Consider the following 21,487-nt stretch of genomic DNA (forward strand, 5'->3'; position numbering starts at 1 on the left):
CCATTCTGGGAGCTTGACCATCTCACTAAAATGAACCCCTTCCTCCCCTCACATTTGAATTCAACTCTAGAATATTCAAAATCCACATCTCCGCTGCTCCATGTAAGCAGTCTCTCAGAAATACAGGCCAGGGATTCATCAGAGAGGGGAGGGGACCTTCAGGGGGTCAGTGACAAAGTGAAAATAAGACTGCAGGCTACCAACTTCCAGCTCAGTGTTGGATTAGATATGAGAGCCATTTAATCTTGAGAGAATGGCTCTGAAGGCAAACTCACACTCCCAGTTTTGAGTGGGTTGGCTTTTTTTTTTTCTTTATTCCAAAACGTAGGATGCATTTCATAGTAGTTTTTTTTTCTTTTTTGTTTCAAGTGCTATAATTTAAAACTGTAAGTTGTGCTTTAGAACAGGCATAAAAATGTACTATGAGTTTTGGGGGCTGTAATTGACTAAATAATGGAAATCTAATCATGTTATCAGAGTTTAATATTTCGCATATTTTATCTCCCTGATACTGCTCCTCCACCCTCTTTTTAAACTGAATGTGCACATTTCATCCCAGAAGTTGTTATGTGGTGACCTACTTATATCATGGCTGATTTAGGGTTTTAATGTCTCTCCCCCTCTGGGGTCTTTACAGCCCTTTGGAATTGCAAGTATCTGGCTCTTCCCCTGGTCTCTCGTCAAACTTTTTTTTTTTTTTTTTAATGCAACTAAGGAAGAGGAAGAGGTGGCACTTCCTGAAGGTGAAGAGCCAGAACCCAGCTGTGAAGGGCCCAGCAGAGAACCACCGAGAGGCACACAGTCTCTGGGCAGCAGTCCTGGTGTCCACTGCCTGCCACCGGCTGTCCCCAGCTCCACAGCACAATGACAGCTCCTCCCTGACTCCCCTGCCAGCCCCAGTCACACACTTCAACTCTGAGGCACAGCTTTGCAGGGTCCTTGACAAATGGTAGCCAATTAATGTCAATTAATCTGATTAGCCTAAATAGTTAATTAAGCAGTTAATTAAAACATCATTGACAATAACCTGAGGGATTGTGGGTGGGAGGCAGGAATGATAGGGAGAGGGGTTCCTCTGCTCTGGGAAGGCACAAGCCCTATCAGGTCAGACTGGCAGTGAGGGCTGCTTCTGCAGCTGGGCTTCTCCCACCTGGCTCTGCCATCAGCCCAGGGAATTGTCATCAGGTTGTCTCACCATGCCCAGCCATAAGATTGCTCCCAGCGCCTGGCCAGTGTCAAGAGGGTCTGAATTCTATGAGAGTGGCTGAACTTAGGGGAAAAGGCCTTCTGTCTGGGAAATTCATCCTAAAAGCCCAGAGAGAAGTCCTGGCTTTTGTTGCTGGACCCTCTCACCAGCCCCACCCAGATCGCACACCTCACAGCTTACAACCCCATTAAGACTGAGGACATCCCCAAGCTGCAGAGCAGCCCCCTAGAGGGGAGCTGTCATCCTTAAGCCCATCCTACAGATGGGGAAACTGAGCACCTCCCACATGCCATGCCCTGTGCTTGCACTGGGGACCTGCAACCATGAATGATACAGGGTCCCTGCCCTCAAAGAACTCCTGGTCTGGGGCATCACAGAACAGTGCAGCCTCTGTGGTCCTACCACATCTTCCTGGGTGATGCTGACATACCTCCGTATCCTCTGCTGTGACCTGGCTCCTTCATAGGATGTTGTGAGGACAAATTAGTTCGTACATGAGACCCCTAGAGCTGATTACTGAGGGAGATGGAAAGGCAAACTGGGCACTTGGAGGCATGCAGAGGAGAGGGCTCAGAATGAGCATTGCTCAGAGACATGTGAGCAGAGTCTGAAGTTCAAGGAGGTAGAAAAAGAGGAAGAAGGGGATCCAGCTAAAGGGAACAGCAGGTGCAAAGCAATGAGACACCAACTCTCAACTCTAAATGTACCGTTACCTGGAAGCCTTAAAAAGTATAAACCCCCACAGCCCCACACTCAGATTCTGAATGGGATGGGTGGGTCCCAGAAATCTGCTTTTTATGGGATGTTCTAGAAATGCCGAGGCAGGTACTCTGCATCTAAAGACCACACTGCCGTGGTTCTGGATGTCCCAGGTTGGGAGGAGCAGAGCTGCAGAAGGAGAGGCCCCAGGCCATGTGACCTGTATCCTGGCAGCACTCTGCAGGCCCCCTGTCCTCTCCATCTGTCCAAATCACGCTCGCCCTTCAGGGGTGACCTTCCTAAAACAGCTCTGGCTCTGGGCTTACCTGCTGGAAACAGCCCTTGGTTTCTCTGCCACCTACAGAAGGAAGGTTAGACTCCCCACCTAACAATAAAGCCCTTCTTGAGGCCTCTCTCCAGCCTGGCCCTTTGCCCTTCAGGCCAGGCCCTGATTCTCCAGCCACACTTTTCTTTCTTTTCAGATATATATTTTACAGAGAGGAAAGAGAGGGATAGAGAATTAGAAACATTGATGAGAGAGAATCATCGATCAGCTGCCTCCTGCACACACCCCCCCCCCCCCCCGCCACTGGGTATGTGCCCGCAACCAAGGTACATGCCCATGTCCAGAATCAAACCCAGGACCTTTCAGCCTGCAGGCCAACGCTCTATCCACTGAGCCAAACCAGTTTCGGCCAGCCACACTTTTCTACAAGTGCCTGGTGCTCGTCCCTCCTCCATAGTTCTTCTCATGCCGTTCCCTCTGTACGAAATGCTCTTCCCCTGCTTCCCCTCCTAGCCAACCTGTACTCATCCTATGAGGACCCATGTGTAAATACTGGCTCCAAAGTCACCTGATCAGGCAACCCTCCCACCACCACAGATACCCAGCAGCTCTGGGGATGATCCCACTTAACCATATTCCATCCCACACCATCCACCAGTTATTAGCCTTGCTCCCCACTAGACTGGCTCTTCCCTTTCTCCAGTGCCTTCTACAGGGTTTGGGGATAACAATGATACTTGAGCTTTTCAGTCCACAGGACCTGCTGAGAAAATGTTCAATGAATGAATGAATGACCACCTATTCTTTCGAAGTATGAGAATCATGGGACAGAGGAAGAGAGAAGTTGGGAGGCAGGGAAGAGAGGTGTTCTGGGGATAACAATGGGTGGGCCACAAGAATCAAGGTGCATGTGTCAGGCCATGCCAAGCAAGGAGGGGAGACAGGACTGCACAGAGGCAGGGCCTGCTGAGTGTCCCAGCTTCTTTACAATCCCAGAAGCCCCTTCTGGCATCCTATTTGGAGAAGGGGTGGCTGGGCTCCCCTGCCAGTCCTGAAGCTTACCCACCCAGCCTGGGGTTCTCTGTCTGATACTGAAGTCTGTGCCAGCAGCTGGGATGGGCACAGAGAACAGACTGGGCACAGAGAACAGACTGCCCCACTTCTCATTCTGCCCTTGATCCATGGGTTTTCCTTTCTCTCTGAGAGAACCTAGCCTGGAGCACATACACACACACCCCTGTCAAATCTCCCAGAGAAGTGACTCCGGCACCTGTCCCCTCTCCCACGCTACCATCACCTCCTCCCCGGCCTCTCTGCCCTTGGTCTCTTCATCTCCATCCTCCTCCATCCCCCACCAAATGCAGCCATAGTGGGCACATCTGATGGTTTCATGACACTGCTCCAAAGCCTTCCATGACTCCCATGGATTTCCAAATAAATTCCCAGCTCTTACAGTGGTTTTCAAGGTCCTCATAGACCTGAGCCAGACCACCACCTCCCCTGGTTGCCCTTTCTATCCAGGAATGTCCTCTGTGCTATGGCTATATTAGGTCATTCATTATCCCCTTAGTTCACCAGGACTTTTGTGCTGTTGCCCATGCTATTTTCTGGAGTTCCATGCCTGTGTCTGCTCTGTCTGGTACCCTCCTTGTCATTTTCCAAGGCCCAACTTCAATGTCCCTCTCCCAGAAGCTTTCTTTGGCTGCCACATCACTGTGGACATCTTAGTCCCAGTAGAGTCTCAATAGGTCGTCACTGTCAGTTCCCTCCACTAGTCTGGGAGCTCCTCGAGGTCAGGGGTCCTCAGTGTTCCTCCTGTGCCCAGAATATAGGGGGCAGTCATAGATGTTGATTGTGTGTCACACACTCACATAACCACCGTCTCTGGGGAGTACACTGGGTATTCTCTTCCCTGGGAGCATTCAGACCCACTACCTGAGTCACTTCTCATGGCACACGTGGAGGATGGTATCAGTGTGCCTATTTTACAGGAGAAGATTAAAACCTGATTGAGAGGATGGGGCCCAGGTGAGATCAGAGCCCAGAAAATGAGCAGTTGCCAGATTTCCTCTTTTAAGGTTTTATTGGATCCAGGCTCTTCAGGGGATATATGACTCCCTTGTGCCTTGACCCTACCCACCTTTGTGCTGGCAGCGGGTGGACTGAGGACATCAGTCCCTGGCTGACACGGTCACAGCTCCATAGCCATCCTCTCCATGGGAAACCACAGCCAGCAGCCCCTGAAGGTGTGCCCCACTCAGGAGGGTAAAGGAGGGGCAAGGTTCTCCCTGCGGCTTTCCCTGGTTCCCTGGGAAGCAACCCCACCCATGCCCAGCCTTCCTATGGCCATTAATTGTAAGCTTTTTTGAAGAATCTTTGAAGACATCAGAAAATTCTCATGACAGAGTGAAAAAATTGGATGCTGTTTCCCCCAACAGCATCTTGCCAGTTATTTAACTCTGAGTACCTATGAACACAGCGACAAAAATCCTGGAAGGGAATTCTCCCCCCTGCTTTGTTCACAGTGGCTCTCTTTGGGTGGTAGCTATCTTTGATGATTCTTATTTTCTCTACTTCACAAATCTTGTACAATAAAGAGGTGTCATCTTTTTTAAAAAAATCAAAAGACTTCACTGAAACTTACTTTTACCTGTCTCCATCCTGGGGAGTTCTGGGGAATGTGGTGGGAAGGGGCTCATTATGGGGAGAGGTTCCAAAGCCACTAGGCCATACTCAATGCCAGAAAATGAAGGCAAGAGCTCCCCAGGTAAGCTGCCTGTACCCCAAGGTCCTGTTCACTGGGTCCGGGCTGCTTCATGGCTCTCACAGGCCCCGGCAGAATGCTAAGGGAGCTGTGGCACTGCCCACCAGCTCCAGCTGGCAGAGAAGCTTCTGCAGTGGGCAGCAGGCCAGGGTGGGGGTGGCAGGAGGCTGAGGCCAGGCTGACTGCCCAGGAAGTGGTGCTGCAGTCGGCTGGCTTTTGGTGGCAGGGTGGGAGTTCCTGGGTTTTGGGGCTGCTCTGGAGCCAAGGCCCACATGGCCCCTGAGGTCTTTCTCCCAGACCAAAAGTCAGCCTGGGCAACCTGGAACTGGCACTCCTGCCTAAGCCCCCTGAGAGCCCCATTCTGGGTGACACGGAATCAACAGGACTTGGCCTGTGGGGATGGAGCTGTGCCTCCTGGGCTCATGACCCAGAGGAAGGTGAGGGGGCAGAAATCCAGAGGTGGCAGCAGGCACTAAACCACTATGAAGATCTGGGCCAGGCTGGGGTCTCTAATGAGCTCTTCACTGTCATAAGCCCCTCTGCTCTTCCCACCTTCTCACTGATCTCTCTGTTTCCTCATTGAGCACCTCCTATCCCCTTCCTCTCTGAATCCACTCTCACTGTGGGCATTCTCTCTGATCCTCTCTTTCCTCACTAAACCCTTCCCCTCTCTGAGCTCCCCATCCTTTCACTGAGCCCAGGCATTGGAATTAAGAGGGAACTTCTCCGTTTCTTATCTGGCTGCCCCTCCCCAATGGGCCTGGACGAGTTACCTATCGACCCACCCCCTCTGCAGGGCCCTGTGTCCTTTCTTAAGAGCAACATCTGCAAAATCCCTCCCTGTCCCCAAGATGCCATGAATAAGCCTCAACCATTGCACCTGGACAAGGGGCCTGCGCATATGTGCTTTGGGGCCTTCTGGACTCCAGCAAACAACTCTGGGAGGTGTGCGCAGGGCATCTTCAGGGAACCTGCGGATCATCTCAAATCCTGGGCCAGAAGGCTTCTGGCTGGAATGTCCAGATGAGCTACTGGGCCTACGCCATGTTTTCTCCCTTAAGTTAAAACCTCAAGTTTATAGGTGTGAGGGATGGGTACCTTTTAAATCTCAGCTCCAATGAATAAATCAAACCTCGAAACCCTGGAGGTGACTTCTATTTCTGCAGATGGAACCTCAGGATTCCCAACCTACAGATTTATAGAGCAGAGAGATGTAAAAATCTTGGTGCTAGCAGGACCTTTGGGGTCATCTACTAAAGACCTATCATTTTGTGGTTGAGGACACTGAGGCCCAGAGAAGAAAGAGACCTGTTCAAGGTCACACAAGAAGCCAGGGTCAGAGATGGGCCCAGGAAGAAAGTCTTTGGACTCCTGGCCCAGAGCCCGTCAGTCACCTCCACCACACGGCTCCCTCCAACTCCCACTGGCCCACGGTGCTCTGGTTGACCTTCCCCCAGGGAACCTGTGTGTGGAAGCCACACGGGGCCCCTTAGGCAGTGGGCTAGGGATGCTCCAAGACTTTGCTCCGTGACTTTGGGAAAGTCATGTCACTTCCAGGCCTTGCTCTGCACCTCTGTGAAAAGGACCAGGTTATGAGGACGAAATATACCAGGTTATATGAGCGCGAAATGAGATAATGCATGTGAAGTGACAGGTCTATGGCAGGGGCTCAGAGTGTGTATAGGAGTTAGAGAGGAGGGTAGGCTCCTCCCATCTCCTTAGCAGAGCCCCAGGCTGACCTCTGGGACAGGGGGAGCTTGATTCTGCCCCTGAAGGCAACGGGAAGCGGTCAGAGGAAGGGAAAGATCAGTAGAGGAGGCACAGGACAGCCATGAGGCAGTTGCTCGTGACCAAGGCCCCATCTCAGGGGAGAGGACTAACTACTTCAGAAAGGAACTGGCAGTCCCCAGCTTTCCCAGGTCAGCAAGAACCTGGCAGGCTGAGGAGGTAAGAACGGGTGCAACAGTGAGCAGATAGGCCTGTCAGACCCAGACTCTTTGACAGGCATGAATGGCAGTGGCAGGGGTGGGCTGAGGTGGGGGTACCCAGCTGGCCAGTTCAAAGGACATTCCACCTTCAAATAACCCAGCTGACCTTGAGGGAGTCAGCTCCTTCCTGTGCTGCACACCTGCCCTTCACTCATATGCCTCAGGCTCCCCACCTGGAAAGCCGGCAGCATGAGTCAAGAAGCTGACACTTTACTGAGCTTTGATACCAAGGGACAGCTTGTGTGGCTTCATGACCTTGGGAAAGTCAGTCAAGTCTCTTGTCTCAGCTGTGAAATAGGGACAATGATGGCTGCCTTGTGAAGTTTTTGTGAGGATTTACTGAGTCGAATGTAGCATTGTGCCTAGCATGGAGCTGGTATCAGGCCCTCCACCAATGCCCACATCCCCTGGGAACAGAAAGATGTGCTTTAGACAATTGCTAAAAACTTTTCCACCTTTATCCAGCTCCTTCTTAAGAAATTCTTACTTGCATTCAATTTATTAACACTTGCCCAGTATTTTACAGCTTAAAAATAGTTTTCCATCCATTATCTGGATTATTTCTTTGAACAGCAAAGTAGATACTATTAACACTATACCTATTTCACAAATCAGGAAACAGGCTCATGAAGTTAAGTGGCTTTTGAAATCACATAACTTAAATTTGAACCCATGTCTCAGATACCATAATCCATGACTCCAAACCTATCCACCCCACCTCTTAAAATCCAATCAAGTCTTTATCCACACTTTAAGAATCCCCCCTCACCCCTCACAAGAGAGTGGGGTGGGGTACAAAATTAAGGAACCAAGAAGCTGGTGTTATGTGGGAGCAATTTCCTAGCCAGCTTGGTCCTATTTTGGGCTGGGGAAGAATCTGGCACATGCTGGGAACATGACCTTAAGATGCCCCCTTGACAGAGAAATTCTCCAGCTCCTGTCCTGCTCTCCATCAAAGTGTCTGCCTTTTCTCTTGACTTAGGACAGAACATCAGCACAGGCCCCCTGTTGCCAGAAGTGGGTGAGTGAATGAGGTCTCAGGGGAATGAGAAGTTATGGCTAAGATAGAGCCCAGGCATTGGGGTCCCAGGCCAGAACTGGCTACCCTTCTCTTGCTCTCCCCCAAATCCTTCCCCACAATGAACCTGCTGTCAGGAGCAGGAACTGCAGGAGGCTTCAACACTGCCCAGGCAGGAGCCCTGAGAGGGAGGGGGAGGAGGATGCACAACAGAGGCTGCGTCTCTTCTCTCATATCTTCTTTTTACCAGGGATATGCTCTGGGTTTAGGCCCAGTCTGAGCTCCAGAAGCTCTCCTTGGGCACCCAGAGAGCCCCACTAAACTCTTTGTGGCTATTTTCACTTCGATGTCCTCCATCCTCTTCCCAGTGTGGAGGGTAAACGCCATCCTGTGTGAGACCCAGTTCTCATTGCCAGCTCCTGCCTTCCCAGGGGCATATGGGCAGGTGAGAAAGGGGCTACTCCCTGCTGGACAGAAGCCGGGCATTCAGATGGGGGCCTGGTCCCTCCGCCACTCCCAGTGACCAGCATCTCCACAGGGTCTCTCCCTTCCCTAGGGAGCACGTCTTACTCCTCAGTTGAGGGAGGGCAATTGGGCTGCAGTTGGAGGGCTCTCCAGCATTCTCATGGGCAGGCCATGGCCATTTATACCCAGAGGAGTCTGCCCATGACCCTGAAGGGTTCTCACTTTCTCCATTCCTCTCTGTGAAATGAACAACATTCCTCATCTCTGTTCTCCAGGTGCCTCGCATCCCCGGCCAAACACTCCAGCAGTCCCCCAACCTACCCTCTGTTAGGGGGCCGGCGGACTCTGAGCTCCCCAGCCCAGCTAGGGAGGCCCGAGGTTCTACCCCGCCCCAGCCCCTCTGGGAAATGCCCCCGCCCCACCAGGGGCTCTCACCTCCCTGCTGACTGCCGCGCTCCCCCGGCCGCTCGAGCCAGGCTCTCCGACCCCGCTTGTCCAGACTGCCTCCGGGCCACCTCCTCAGCTGGCCAGGGCAGCTCCGCGGGTCTCCACAGCCCCGCGCCCTCTGTCTCCTCGCGGGCGCCGTCGCCGCCGCCGCTTGCTGAAATGCTGGACAGCGCACTACCATGGAGGCGGTCTCCCTGCCCGCCGGCCGGCCAGAGCGGACTGGCGCCCACAGCGCCCTCTGTAGGTGTGGAGGCCTCTCCACCCCGCAGCAGAGGCTAGAAATGGGGCATTGGGGGATTTCCACTCAGGGACGTCTGTTCCACTCCTTGTGGGTGGGGGCACGCCAGATGCGAGCGGCATCCGGAGCAAGGGAGATTATTTATTTGGAGCTGGAGTGAAGAAGTTCGGGATGCTGAGTTCTGGCTAGGACACTGCACAGCAGATGTCTAAGAGGGCCCACCCATGAATCACCTCCAGAACACCCCTTTCATGGTGGCCCGACTGAGGTCGGGCGGGTGCTAGTAGAGGACGTCTCAATGAATGAGAGGAAGTTTGAGATTGGAGTCGCTGGACCTTTCGTAATGCTCGCTCGGTTGGGCATCTGGAGTTCAAATCACCCTTTGGTTACTTTTCCTGATTTTGAATGATCAGTCTGTTCGGTGGCTCCTGCCTCCCTTTCCTTGAGTGAGCTGGCTGAGTGGCAGAAATTCAGGGGCGGGCTCCCAATGAGAGGTGGGAGCCCAGAAACCTTTCCCCAGTGGAAGCCCGGAACGTGGAAACCTTTGCTTGGAGCCCGCAGTGGTGTCCCCGTGGAAGCTTCCCTGCCTCAGCAAGCAGGGCTGGAAGTAGCTGAGTAGGCATGAGCAGGGCTGGGACCAGGGTGAGGCAGATTTTAAGAAGGCACGTATAGGACATTGAGGGTCATCCCTGGGTCAAGTGTATGTTTATTGCGAGTCTGTGTGGGTTTATGTGGATGTGTGCCTATCTGTTTATATGTATAACTGTGTGTGTCTGTCTGTCCGTGTCCGGAGTCTGTGTGTGCCCTCCTCTTCTCCTCTCTCTTTTCCTCCCCCCCAAGTTTCTTCACCCCACCCACGCATGCATCTTCAGTGTGTGTGTGTGTGTGTGTGTGTGTGTGTGTGTGATCCTGATACTGCAGGCCCAACCCAGTCTGTAGAACAAAGCTTGGGATGTGGGAGAGGGATGGGCTACAGCTGCTACTGCCATTACCACAGGCCCATAGCCCCAGCAGCGAGTCCTCCGCTGGTCTCCTGCCTTCTGGCTGCATGAATATTTCATCTGCTGGGGTTTTCCTTGGGCTGGCCTAGCACCAGTGTGCTTGTTCCTCTGTTTGGGAGGGGCTGCCCCTTTTGCCTGGCTGATCAGGAAGTCAGCAGACCAAGGGCTGGGGAAGGGCACCTGGAGGGCCTGCAGGCCTTTCCTTGCCTGGTTATCTGTGGCTGGGTGTGTGGAGAGGGTGTAGGGGAGGCCAGAGAAGGTGCAGGGGGGGTGTCCTCTCAAAGGGAAGCCAATTTCTTAAATTAAGTCAAGTTGGCTTTAAATCTCACCACACTGATTTGGTTTCTACCAAGCCCTGGCTTCAACTCTGTTTGAGACTATGCCTAGGAAAACATTGCCCCAGCGAGGCATACCTTCTCCTGCCCTCCCCCTCATCTGCCTCTTGAAGCCCCTGCTCCACCCTCCAGCTTTACAGTGGGTACTGCTTCATGGGAGAAAGAGAGATGGCCCTGCAAGCTGGCTGGAAGAAAGCTTTCCTACCTTCCTTGGGACATCTTTCTACCACACATGAGATGGAGAGCCCGTCGCACTCGCACCCCTTGCACTCCCTTGCCCTGGCTCAGAGGAAGATACCTCTATCTTGGTTTCCCTATAGGCCTGCTATTTTCTAAAAAGGGCTCCTTCTCTTGTGTTACACATTTCAATGACTGGCATCACCATCTGTGCTGGCTTTTCTCTGTTTGCTCCTCTGAGTCTCTTCCCCACCCGTTTCTGTCCTGCTCTGGGCCTTGGGAATCTGACCTCTGAAGACAGGTTACCCAGGCTCCCTTGTTCCTGACTTCTGGTTGGACTCATCTGAGGGGAAGTATCGCCAGGAGAATGAAGGGCGGCAGGAGGGAGAAGTTGGGTATTTATTTCCTTGCTGAGCTCCTCTCCAACTCTGGTCCAATTGCCCCTTGTCCACAGCTCAGGTCTTCTGGCTAACTTCTGGCATTTTTTTTCTTCCCTGCGGCACCTCAGGCCGAGAGGTGGTAACAGTTCCCACTGTTACAAGTCTCTGGTACTTCTCTAATCTTTTTTGCTCCGTTCTCATATCCCCACGCACACCTTTGTGCAGAGTCCCTTCATCAATCTCTCTCCAAAGTAAACCTTTGTGGGGGGCTGTCTACGGCATTCTGGGCCCCTGATCCAACCACCCTCCTTTAAGTCCAATCTCAAGTCCGAACCCTGTAAGACCTTGAGTCCTTCAGATCCCCCTTCTTCCTATGGACCTTCCACCTCCTGGAACTGAACCTCCTCTTCACCCCCCTCCCCAAGGTGTCTGTCTGGGCCAGGCCTTGCTTGGTCCTCGTCCCCTGAAAAATACCCGCCCCTCCCCGTTTACTCTCTCCTGGAACACACATCTCTACTCCAATAGCACTTGATAAATGAACCCTTCCAAGACCTCCCCTTATAAAACAGCATCTCCTCGACCAACACTGGTTTTTACTCCTTTAAAAGAGTCAGTGTGGTAAAGTATACATAAAAGTTACCATTTTAATTATTTAAATGTACATTTACATTGTTGTGCAGCTATTCCCCAAACTCAAACTGAAAATGCACGCATGAAACATTAACTTCCCATCTCTTCTCCCCTGGCACCCTCCATTTTACTCTGTGTCTATGAATTTGACTACTCCAAGTACCTCATATAGATGGAATTATACAGAATTTGCCTTCTTGTGTCTTAGCATAAAATCCTCAAGGTTCATCCATATTGTGGAATGTGTTAGAACTTTCTTCCTTTTTAAGATATTTATGAATAATATTTTATTATATGGGTAGACCACATGTTGTGTATTCATGCATTCATCTATTGGCGAACATGTGGATTATTTCTGGTGAATAATGCTGCTATGAACAAATACCTGCTTGAGTCCCAGCCTTTAATTCTTTATGGTATACACACAAAAGTGGAATTACTTCTTTTGTTTAATTTTTTGAGAAACCACCATACCATTTTCCACAGCAACTATAACATTGTCGTCCCCACCAGGAATGCAAAAGGGTTCCAATTTCTCCATATCCTTATCACCACTTATAATTTTCTAAATAATTAAAAATACTATATTTATTGTTTTTAAAAATACAGTAATCCTAATAGGTGTGAATAGGTGTCTCGTTTTGGTTTTGATTTGTATTTCCCTGATGACTAATGGTGTTGACCACCTTTTTGTGTGTACCTTGACATTTGTATAGCTTCTGTGGCATACCTCCTTATTTTTATCTTATCGCCATCTGCCATATTATCCATCTACTTATGGCTGCTTTTCTCTCTTCACACTTTCAACTTTGCTCACTGTTGTATTCCCAGTTTCAGCACATAGTAGGTATTCAGTAAATATTTGTGGATTGAATCTCTAAATGCTTCCCTTGATGGTTTCTCAATTCATCTTCTGCCTAGCTTCACCACCTAAAATGTTGTCTGTCTTACATTCTGCCATAAATAAACCTTTATGGAACAATAGCGCCATAAATAAACCTTTCCAAAGTAGACATGGGACTCGGTATCTGATTCAGAGCCCTGCATCTAGAGCGATTCAAGCTCTCCCATAGCCCGACACTAAATTTGGCATTATCCGCCTTCCCTGTCTCCTCGCCCACCAACCAACCCTGTATCTCCCATTAGCCTTTATATTTGCTGCAGCACCTTTTTCTATTTCATGTCCTTCAACACTCAGCTCCAGGGCCAACTCTCTTTCCAGGTGCCCATCCTCCACCCCCTGGTGCCTGATCATCTCTGCCAGGAGCCTCATGCTCAGAGGCAAGGGCAGGAGAGATCTGGGCCTGTGATGAGAGACCTGGCCACACTAGGCTGGTGTCTTCACTCACCAGAGTTCCCAGGCCCACACAGTGGCTTATAGTGACCTTGACCTCAGAATTAGCTCTGCTCTTTCTCTCTTATTTTGCCCTACCTCTGCCACCCTCTCTCTGTGCCACCCTGAGTCTAGCATATGAATTTCATGAAGGCAGTGTTGGGTCATGGCTAACTCCATATATCCAACACCAGCATAGAGGAGGCAAGAATCATTGTTTGTTGAATTGAGTTGTCTGTCTCCAAGCTATTGTCTGTCCTCCTCCTCCACCCCCTTTTTCCTCCTCTCCACCCCTCAATCTACTCTGCTCTCTTTTTCTCTGACTCTGCCTGTCTCTTTCCATTTATATCTTTGTACGATGTGAGGTAGATGCACACCTTGGGGGCACTTGGCTTTGAAGTCATTCCCTCTCATCCGGTGCTTCTCAAAGTGTTTCCTCAATTCTCTGCATCAGAACCACCTTAAGTGCTTGTTAAATGTGATGGCATCTGAGTGCTCTCCAGACCTACTCTAATGGCCATCTATTGCTGCATAACAAATATTCCAAAACTTAATGACTCAAAACAACAACCATTTTATTATATCTCACAAGTTTGTGAATCAGAAATTTGGGCAGTACTTGTCTAAGTGACTCTTCTGTTCCATGAAGCATTAAATGGAACCACCTGGTGGTGTTCAGCTGATTAATGGCTGTGGATTGGAAGGTCCGGGCTCTGGTGGGGATGACGGAAGGGCTGGGTTCAGCTCTCCTTCTTGCCTTCTCCAGGTAGCCTCAGGCCTCCTCTTGTGGTGTCACTAGCAGAGTCGTCAGGCTTCTCATATGACAGCTCGGGGATCTGGAAATAAGTGTTCTAAAAGAGAGGAATTAGAAGCTGCTAATCTCTTAGAGCCAGAGCTCAGAACACACATCGCTTTCCCCATTTCCTATTGGTTAAAGCAGTTACAGAGCCTGTTCCATTTAAAATCGCACTCCCCCACTTATACTCAAAGGTGGGGCACATAGATTCTGTCTCTTAACGGGAGGAGGGGCCAGGAATTGGTGGCCGTCTTTAATCGGCCATATCTCTGGAGTCGTACTCTGAGTTGGACCCACAGTCTCTCCTGAAATTGCAGAACTGAAGCGATGGTAGGACTCATACTCCTCATGCCTGGGGCTGTTACCCTGCCCAAAGCCCAGATTTGCTGCTGGCTAGCAGGAGTTCGGAAAGCCTCACTGAGCCTCAGGGTTTTTTTTGTTTTTTTTTTAAATCTGTAAGATGGGGCTAGTAATTCCTTTTCTAATTATTATAGATCTTCTCACTGCCATAGCTTGCAGTGAATTGGTGAGGTAGGGGAAAGGCCAGTGATATTCTGCTGTCTTGTTACCTGGAAAATAATAACACCTGGCATCTGTTTCCCTCTCCCTATCTGATACCTTGACTGTTCACTCTTTGCCGCTGGTCCAAACCATCAGTGTTTCCCTGCTGTTGTCCTTTCTCTCTCCTCGCTCCCTTCCCTGCTGTCACCCTGGCGCCCCCTTAGAGTCCAGCACTCTGCTGGGTCCACACTCTGTTCGAGAATCACACTGCCTCTTCCTCTCTGTTTCCTTCCTCTCTCTCTCCCTCTCTCTCTCTCTCTCTTGCCAGGGAAATTAAAGAATCCCTGTGGCAGACAAGCAGCACTGACCTTGAAGCAGATCATTAATAAAAAATGAGCAGAGGCGGCAGCCTTCCCTATTCACCTCCCCTAGGCTCCCCCCTCCCTCCTTTAGGTCTCCTGCTTTCCTCTCAACTTGTAAATCTACCCTAAGGGGCCGTTGCCTTCATTAGGGTCCTTTGGGAAGGTGCAGACCACTGGGATGTGGTAATGTGAAGGAAGGGAGCTTTGCTGCGACCAGGGGAAGTGGTAGAAGAAAGGAAGGAGCTATACCCTGAGACTGCTCTGCCTTAGGACTTCACATGGGAATTCCCTTCCCTACCCCAGGCCTCACAGCTGTGCCATTGTTTCAGCCCCCACCCTGGCCCAAGGCCATCCTTGGCTGGAGTTGGGGCTTATCCACTTGGGGGACTTGGAATTAAATTCCTCACAGACCCAGTTCCCCTTAGCCTGGACCCAGGAGTGAGAGTGGCCCACTTTGAACTCTGCCATATCCCAGAGATTATGCTCATCCTCATTACCTCTAATTCTCACAATTCTACCACACAGGAGATGGAGAGCCCCATAGCACTCTCACCCCTCACACTCCCATTCCCTGACTCAGAGGAATAGACCTCTATCTTGGTTTCCCTATCGGCCTGCTAATTTTCTAAAAAGGACTTCTTCCCTTCTGTTAACATTTCAATGACTGGCATCACCATCTGTGCTGGCTTTTCTGTTTGCTCCTTTGAGTCTCTTCCCCACCCATCTCTGTCCTGTTCTGGGCCTTGGGAAGCTGACCTCTGCAGACAGGTTGCCCAGGCCTGGACCATGAGCTGGGGATCATTGTCCATCTCACAGGTGAGGTCACTGAGGGTCAGAGAGGTTCAGAGCTGCCCATAGCCATCTAATCCATAGGTGACCTGGCCAATGACTTGAGCCACAATATGTCTGACCCAAAGCCAAGCTTGCCCCCTGAACCACTGGCCTCAGAGCTGTGCATAGGTCTTATTTCTACTTCTCAAGTCTGCGGCCCTGGCCCCTGCCTTGACCAGGGCATATAGCTCCTTCTCTTCCCTGAGGCTCGAATCCACTCAGGCCCTCAAATGCAGGTCCTACAGGAGGGACAGACCTTCTAGAACCAGATTGCCAATGCCTCAGCTCTTCATATGCCCCGTCTCCCCCCGGACCTCTTGGGACCCCAGAGCCCACTGTGAGCTGTCCACATGGTGGGTGTGTGTCTCTGGCCAGGGCAGCTACTCTGCCCTTAATTCTTGACAGGGTCTATAGGAGGTGTAGATATATGAGACCCCTCTACCTTGCTGGAAGGGCAGAGTTCACTGACTCAGTGCTTTTCCCTCACCTCTCACATTCAGGAAGGGGTTAATGTTGATCCTGGGCTGGGAAGGACTCAGGTGCAGGGACTAAAAAGGACTAATTAGACAAAACTAATCTACAGTGTTAGAAGTCGGTGGTTATCCTTGGGAGGTAGGTGACTAGAAAGGGCACAGGAAGGCTAGTAATATTCTGTTTCTTCATCTGGAGGCTGGGTACATGGATGTGTTCAATTTGTGAAAATTAATTAATTGAGCTGTATATGGAAGATTTCTACACTCTCTGTGTGTACGTCATATTTCAAGGGGAAAAAATTTAATGCCCAGGAGAGGGAATGTTAGAGTGAGGAGAGAAAATGGGTGAAAGAAGATGAGATGGAAACAAGGTGAGAACATCAGCAAAGGGACAAAGGAGGGGTGTGGGCAGGGCAGAGGACAGCCCTGCCCTTTGGCCATCACTGTAGCCTTAGACATTCACCTTCTCTCTCTCCTTGGCAGGTCACTGTAAGTCATCACCCACCACCGTCTTACGCTGGGCACCTGCTATGTCCAGGTCCAGGAAGCATTCAGGCTGTCCCCATGGTGGGTGTCCTGGCCTGAGGACCCTTACCCCCAAGCAGTGTGTAGTGAGCTGTCTTAGGAGGCCTGGAGCACAGGCCCCTCCACATTTTCCAACCTGGTCAGGGCACTGGTCAGGGTGGGAAGGGAGGAGGGGAAGCTGCAGAAATGGCACCTGAGGCTATCTAGAATGATATGACCTAGTTTTATCTCAGCATGTGTCTGCCACCTGAACCCACTGCACACATCCACATAACACACAAGCATCCAACTCACACACAGCTCACATGTATCTCACATGCATGCCACATGCATGCCCCCATGCTCCTTCATGCTCCAGTATATGCCCCATATACACCCCAATTACCTATCCCACACCTGTGCCTCATGTGCCCATCCTGTGCACACACCCCATACACGTGCCACATTCATGCCTCATTGTTGTTGTTAGGTGCCACTGAGTTCGCTCTGATTCCTGGCGACCCTGTGAGTGAGTGATGGTCACGATGTCCCGTCCTCAATAGCCCCGCTCAGCGGGGCTCCTGCCTGTGGCTTCTTTTATGGAATCAATCTATATTTGGTCTTCCTCTCTTTCTGCTGCCTTCTATTTTTTCCAGCATTATTCCGCGCCCCCCCCCCCCCAAGAAACCTGCTTTCCCATGACGTGCCCAAAGTAGGACAGCTTCGGTTTTGTCATTTTTGCCTCCAGCAATGTTTCAGGCTTATTTGCTCTAGGATCCATGCCTTGTCTACTCATCTACATACACACACTCACAAGCCTATCTACGCCTCCTGTACAACCCTCAGACACATCGCATTACACAACTCCTGACATACACAGCACACACACACACATCAACATGAACATCCATGCCCAAAAACATGCACCAGCAAGATGTACTGGGAAAGAGATGGCCAGAGATGGCCTGCCTGTGGGAGAAGCACATCCACAATGAACCAGACCCCCGGGACCCAGAGGTAGGAGTGGATTGAGTGAGGGCCCCTTCACGGGGTACTAACTAACCAGGGCCCATCTCCTCTATCTATGAGGCCTAACTGTACAGTGGTCCAAGAGGAGCCTTCTCCGAGCTGTGAAAACCCTCACATGAAAGGACAGATCACTCATGTCCTTGCAGGGATCTGACAGAGCCCCAGGCTCTGCCCCAGCTGACACAGCAGGCTGAGTGAGCTGGGGGCAGGGCTGGGAAGCTGAGCCAAGAAGGAACTCCTGGGAGTTCCCGGGCCTTGGACTGGACCAGCCCCAGCCTGCCCACTCGAGCGGCCCTGCGGAGAGGCAGATGACTCGGGGCAGGCTGTCAGTGTGGGACAGGGAGAGTGCTGGCCTGTCTGGAAAAGGCCCGCACATGTGTGTGTGCACACATGCAGCATTAATGCACTTAGTTACACACTAAAAGCCCCCAATGCACTAATGTCCGCAGGGTCTCTTTATTCCCCCTGGTTTTGCTCTAATTACTCCTTCAGGGACTCTGGCAGGCCGAATTTGCTTTTTGAGCCAGAGGCCAGCCTCCTTAGCTCAGACAAATACTCACAAACCCATCTATGCCCCCTCTACACCTGTACAACCCTCAGACACACATCGCATCACACAACTCCTGACATACACGCACATACTTATCCCCATACCAACATGGGCCCCGCATCTGCATCCATGCACAAAAACATGCACCAGCAAGATGTAATTGTGTGTTACGTGGATGTGTGCAATGGGGTCAGGTGACTGGAATCATGCTGGCCCAGCCATGTGTGTGTGTGGGGGTGGTGGGAGAGAGAGGGAGTAGTGAGACCCTGTGCATCTGTGAGGCCTGTGGCTGCTCCTCAGACCCCCTGTTTCTTTATCTCTGGCTCTTGCACGGCCAAGTCATAGCCCTCTCCCAGCAGCCCCAGCCTCAGACCAGGAGGCTTCTTGTGAGCCATAGGGAGCCCTGACCTCCTAGTGAGGAAAATCCCAAGGATAGTCACCAATCATTGAGTGCCTACTGTGTGTTGTAACCTTGTATCCTTTATCCTGTCAGCAAGCCTGGCAATGGGCATCATCACCTCATTTTACTGGTATGGGAGCTGCAATCCAGAGAAGTTAATTTGCTCAAGGCTCTACAGCCTTGGGAACTGGAGGGTTGGGGAGTTATAGAGTGAGATTAACTCTTTTTTACTTTATTTTATTGACTGGTTTTGAGAGAGAGAGAGAGAGAGAGAGAGAGGAAGAAAGGGAGAGAGAGAGACTTGTTGTTCTACTTATTTATGCATTCGTTGTTTGCCTCTTGTGTGTGCCCTGACTGGGGATCAAACCTGCAACCTTGATGTGTTGGCACAACGCTCTAACTAACTGAGCTGCCTGGCCAGGGCACAGCTCTTGTTGGCTTTCAGCAGCCTCATCTCCTAGACTGTCCTTCAGTACTCCTCCTTCTGTACTCCTCCTTCTGGAAGGTTCTGTTGAACTGGGAAGCACGATGTCCAATTTATAATGAAGCATGGTGCCCCAGTTTGTGTTCTATCTTCACGTTTTGCTTCTCTGAATACCTTCTATACAGCTATATAGTTTTCTCTTTAAATCAGCTCCTGTTTGTACTCAGCCTGTATGAGCAATGCTGCCCAGAATGTACCGTTTCTAACCTTTAAACACACATCGCAATAAATGTGTCTAATTCACGGCAGAGCCCGTTAGCGAGACCTTGCCTGACACCAATCACCGGTCGTGGCCTCTGCTTCCGTGCCAGGACGCTCCCGTGTGTGGTCAGCGTCCCCGCCCACCCTCTCCCGTGGCCTCTGCCACAGTCCTCCCCACAACAGCGAAGCCATGACCTTGCTCCTCCCCTCTGGAAGGCACCTTGGGCTGGTGTCTGCGCAGGCTTCTGCGAGGACTCAGGTCCCACTCACCAGTCACTGCTGGCAAGGTCACTTGACTCGAACCTCAGTCACAAGGAACCAGACCCCCACATCCCCATGCCCAGGGGGTACCTAGGACAGAGAAACTGTCCTGTAAAGGCAGCTAAAGCTGCACTGGGCTCACACTGGGGTGGGGCTGGCTGGGCCGTTCCTCTCTGCTCTCCTGTTTGTAACAGAGGCCTCCTTACAGGCATGCTGGGAGATGGCAGCTGTGGAAGTTTCTGGGTGAGAACAAGATGCTTTGTGATGCCCTAGCCGGTTTGGCTCAGTGGAAAGGGTCCCGGATTCGATTCTGGTCAAGGGCATGTACCTTGGTTGCGGGCACATCCCCAGTAGGAGGTGTGCAGGAGGCAGCTGCTCAATGTTTCTCTCATTGGTGTTTCTAACTCTCTATTCCTCTCCCTTCCTCTCTATGAAGAATCAATAAAATGTATTAATTAAAAAAAATGCTTTGTGATGCAAACAGGCACTTCATATACATACACCACATATCATATAGGTATACTACATGTACTATACCACACATACATATGCACATTACATAACACACACACACACACACACACACACACACACACACAATCAACCCAGCTCATGAAAAGAGCATTTCCACTTCCAATCACCCCTACCCAGGCCCACAAGCCCGCTTGCCTCTGTCCCTGGCAGGAGGGAAGTTAACCTAATTACTGGCCTGCAGTCTGCCTAGCACGAGGCTCTCAGCCTGGCTGGGAGAATATTAACACCTGCAGGAGCCCAGGAGGGAGCGAGCACAGCGGAGGGAAGTTATTTTTAGGCAGTGGAGGTGGGGTTTGCAGTGGAGCCGAGCTGGTGGCCTAGGGAGGAAGGGGCTGGCTGCTACACAGAGTGATGAAGAGTTGCGGTCAGGCAGCCCAGTCAGCCCGGCTGTGACCTCGCCTAAGAGGGACCAGGCCAGCCCGAGGCCCCCAGGAAGGGAGGGAGGGGGCTGAGAGGAGGAGGGACTTGCCAAGACTTCCTCCCAGAGCTGTCTTGCCAGCTGGGGAGAATGTGAAATGGCTCTAAAATGGGGAGAAGGCTCTGTATGATCTGACAGCTTCTCTCCCACACTCACAGACAGACAGACAGACAGGATGGGAGAGCAGGGTGGTGCTTCTCTGTCAGGCCTTTGAGAGTAGCTGGGCAGTTGCAGGGGCTGTGACTTCCTCAAGGCATGGCAGTCTGTGAACGGCTGCTCCCTCCATTCAGGCCCCTGATGTGAGTCAACACCCTCCTCCATCCCTAATGGAATGCCTCCAAGAATCTGCCTCCCCGCAGGGGGCACCGTGGGAGCACCTCCCCTCCAGAAGGACTTCAGAGCATGGTGAGCCAGGAACCCAAGAAATCCAAGAAACAGAACCAACCCACATGCAGGGAGAATCTGCCCAGTGGTGGAGGGAGCTACTGGGAGACACAGCCCTCCAGAGGCTGCAGGCACCTTGCTGAAGGGGGGGAGGGGGAGAGTTCTGCAGCTAGACTCCTGGGTTTCCACCCCAGCTCCCTTTACCTGCCTGTGACCTTGGACTCGCTCCTCAATAGTTGAACCCACCTTAAAATGCTGTGGTGAGGAGTAAAGGGATTATCCCTGCAAAACACTTAGGAGGGGTAGACCAGTTTCCTGTGCTAGTGTAACCATGATTACAAATGTAGTCGATTTATTATGTAACAGTTTTGTAGGTTAGAAGTTCTAAAATCAAGTGTCAGCAGGGCTGCTTCCTTCAGAGGCTCTGGGGGAGAATCTGTCTCCTTGTCTGCCTTTCTAGAGGCCACCTGCATTTCTTGGTTCATGGCCCCTCCCTCCATCTTCAAGGCTCAGTGTAGCATCTCTCTCTCTCTCTCTCTCTCTCTCTCTCTCTCTCTCTCTCTCTCTCTCTCTCTCTCTCTCTCTCTCTCTCCTGCTTCTGTTGTCACATCTCTTCCTCCGACTCAGACTCTCCTGACCCTCTTTTATAAGAACTCTGATCACAGCAAGCCTAACCAGGTAATCAGAAAGACTCTCCCCATCTTACCGTCTTTAATAACAACTACAAAGTCCTCTTTGCCATGTTAGGTGGCATATTAACAGGCTCCAGAGGTTAGGACATAGACATCTTT

The 21,487-nt window shown here is 51.2% G+C and overlaps 1 protein-coding gene across 6 annotated transcripts in view; it reads right to left on the reverse strand.

The window, feature by feature from the left end:
• Positions 1-9,040, reverse strand: part of SRRM3 (serine/arginine repetitive matrix 3) — a 58,238-nt gene extending 49,198 nt beyond the window's left edge. For all 6 annotated transcript variants that reach the window (XM_084881547.1, XM_084881546.1, XM_084881545.1 and 3 more), the window contains exon 1: positions 8,863-9,040. The gene's annotated coding sequence lies outside the window, so the exon portion shown is untranslated. The remainder of the gene's footprint in view (positions 1-8,862) is intronic.
• Between the last annotated feature and the right edge of the window lie 12,447 nt (positions 9,041-21,487).

The sequence above is a fragment of the Pipistrellus hanaki genome, assembly GCF_964339955.1.
Source record: "Pipistrellus hanaki genome assembly, chromosome: 4".
NCBI lineage: Eukaryota > Metazoa > Chordata > Mammalia > Chiroptera > Vespertilionidae > Pipistrellus > Pipistrellus hanaki.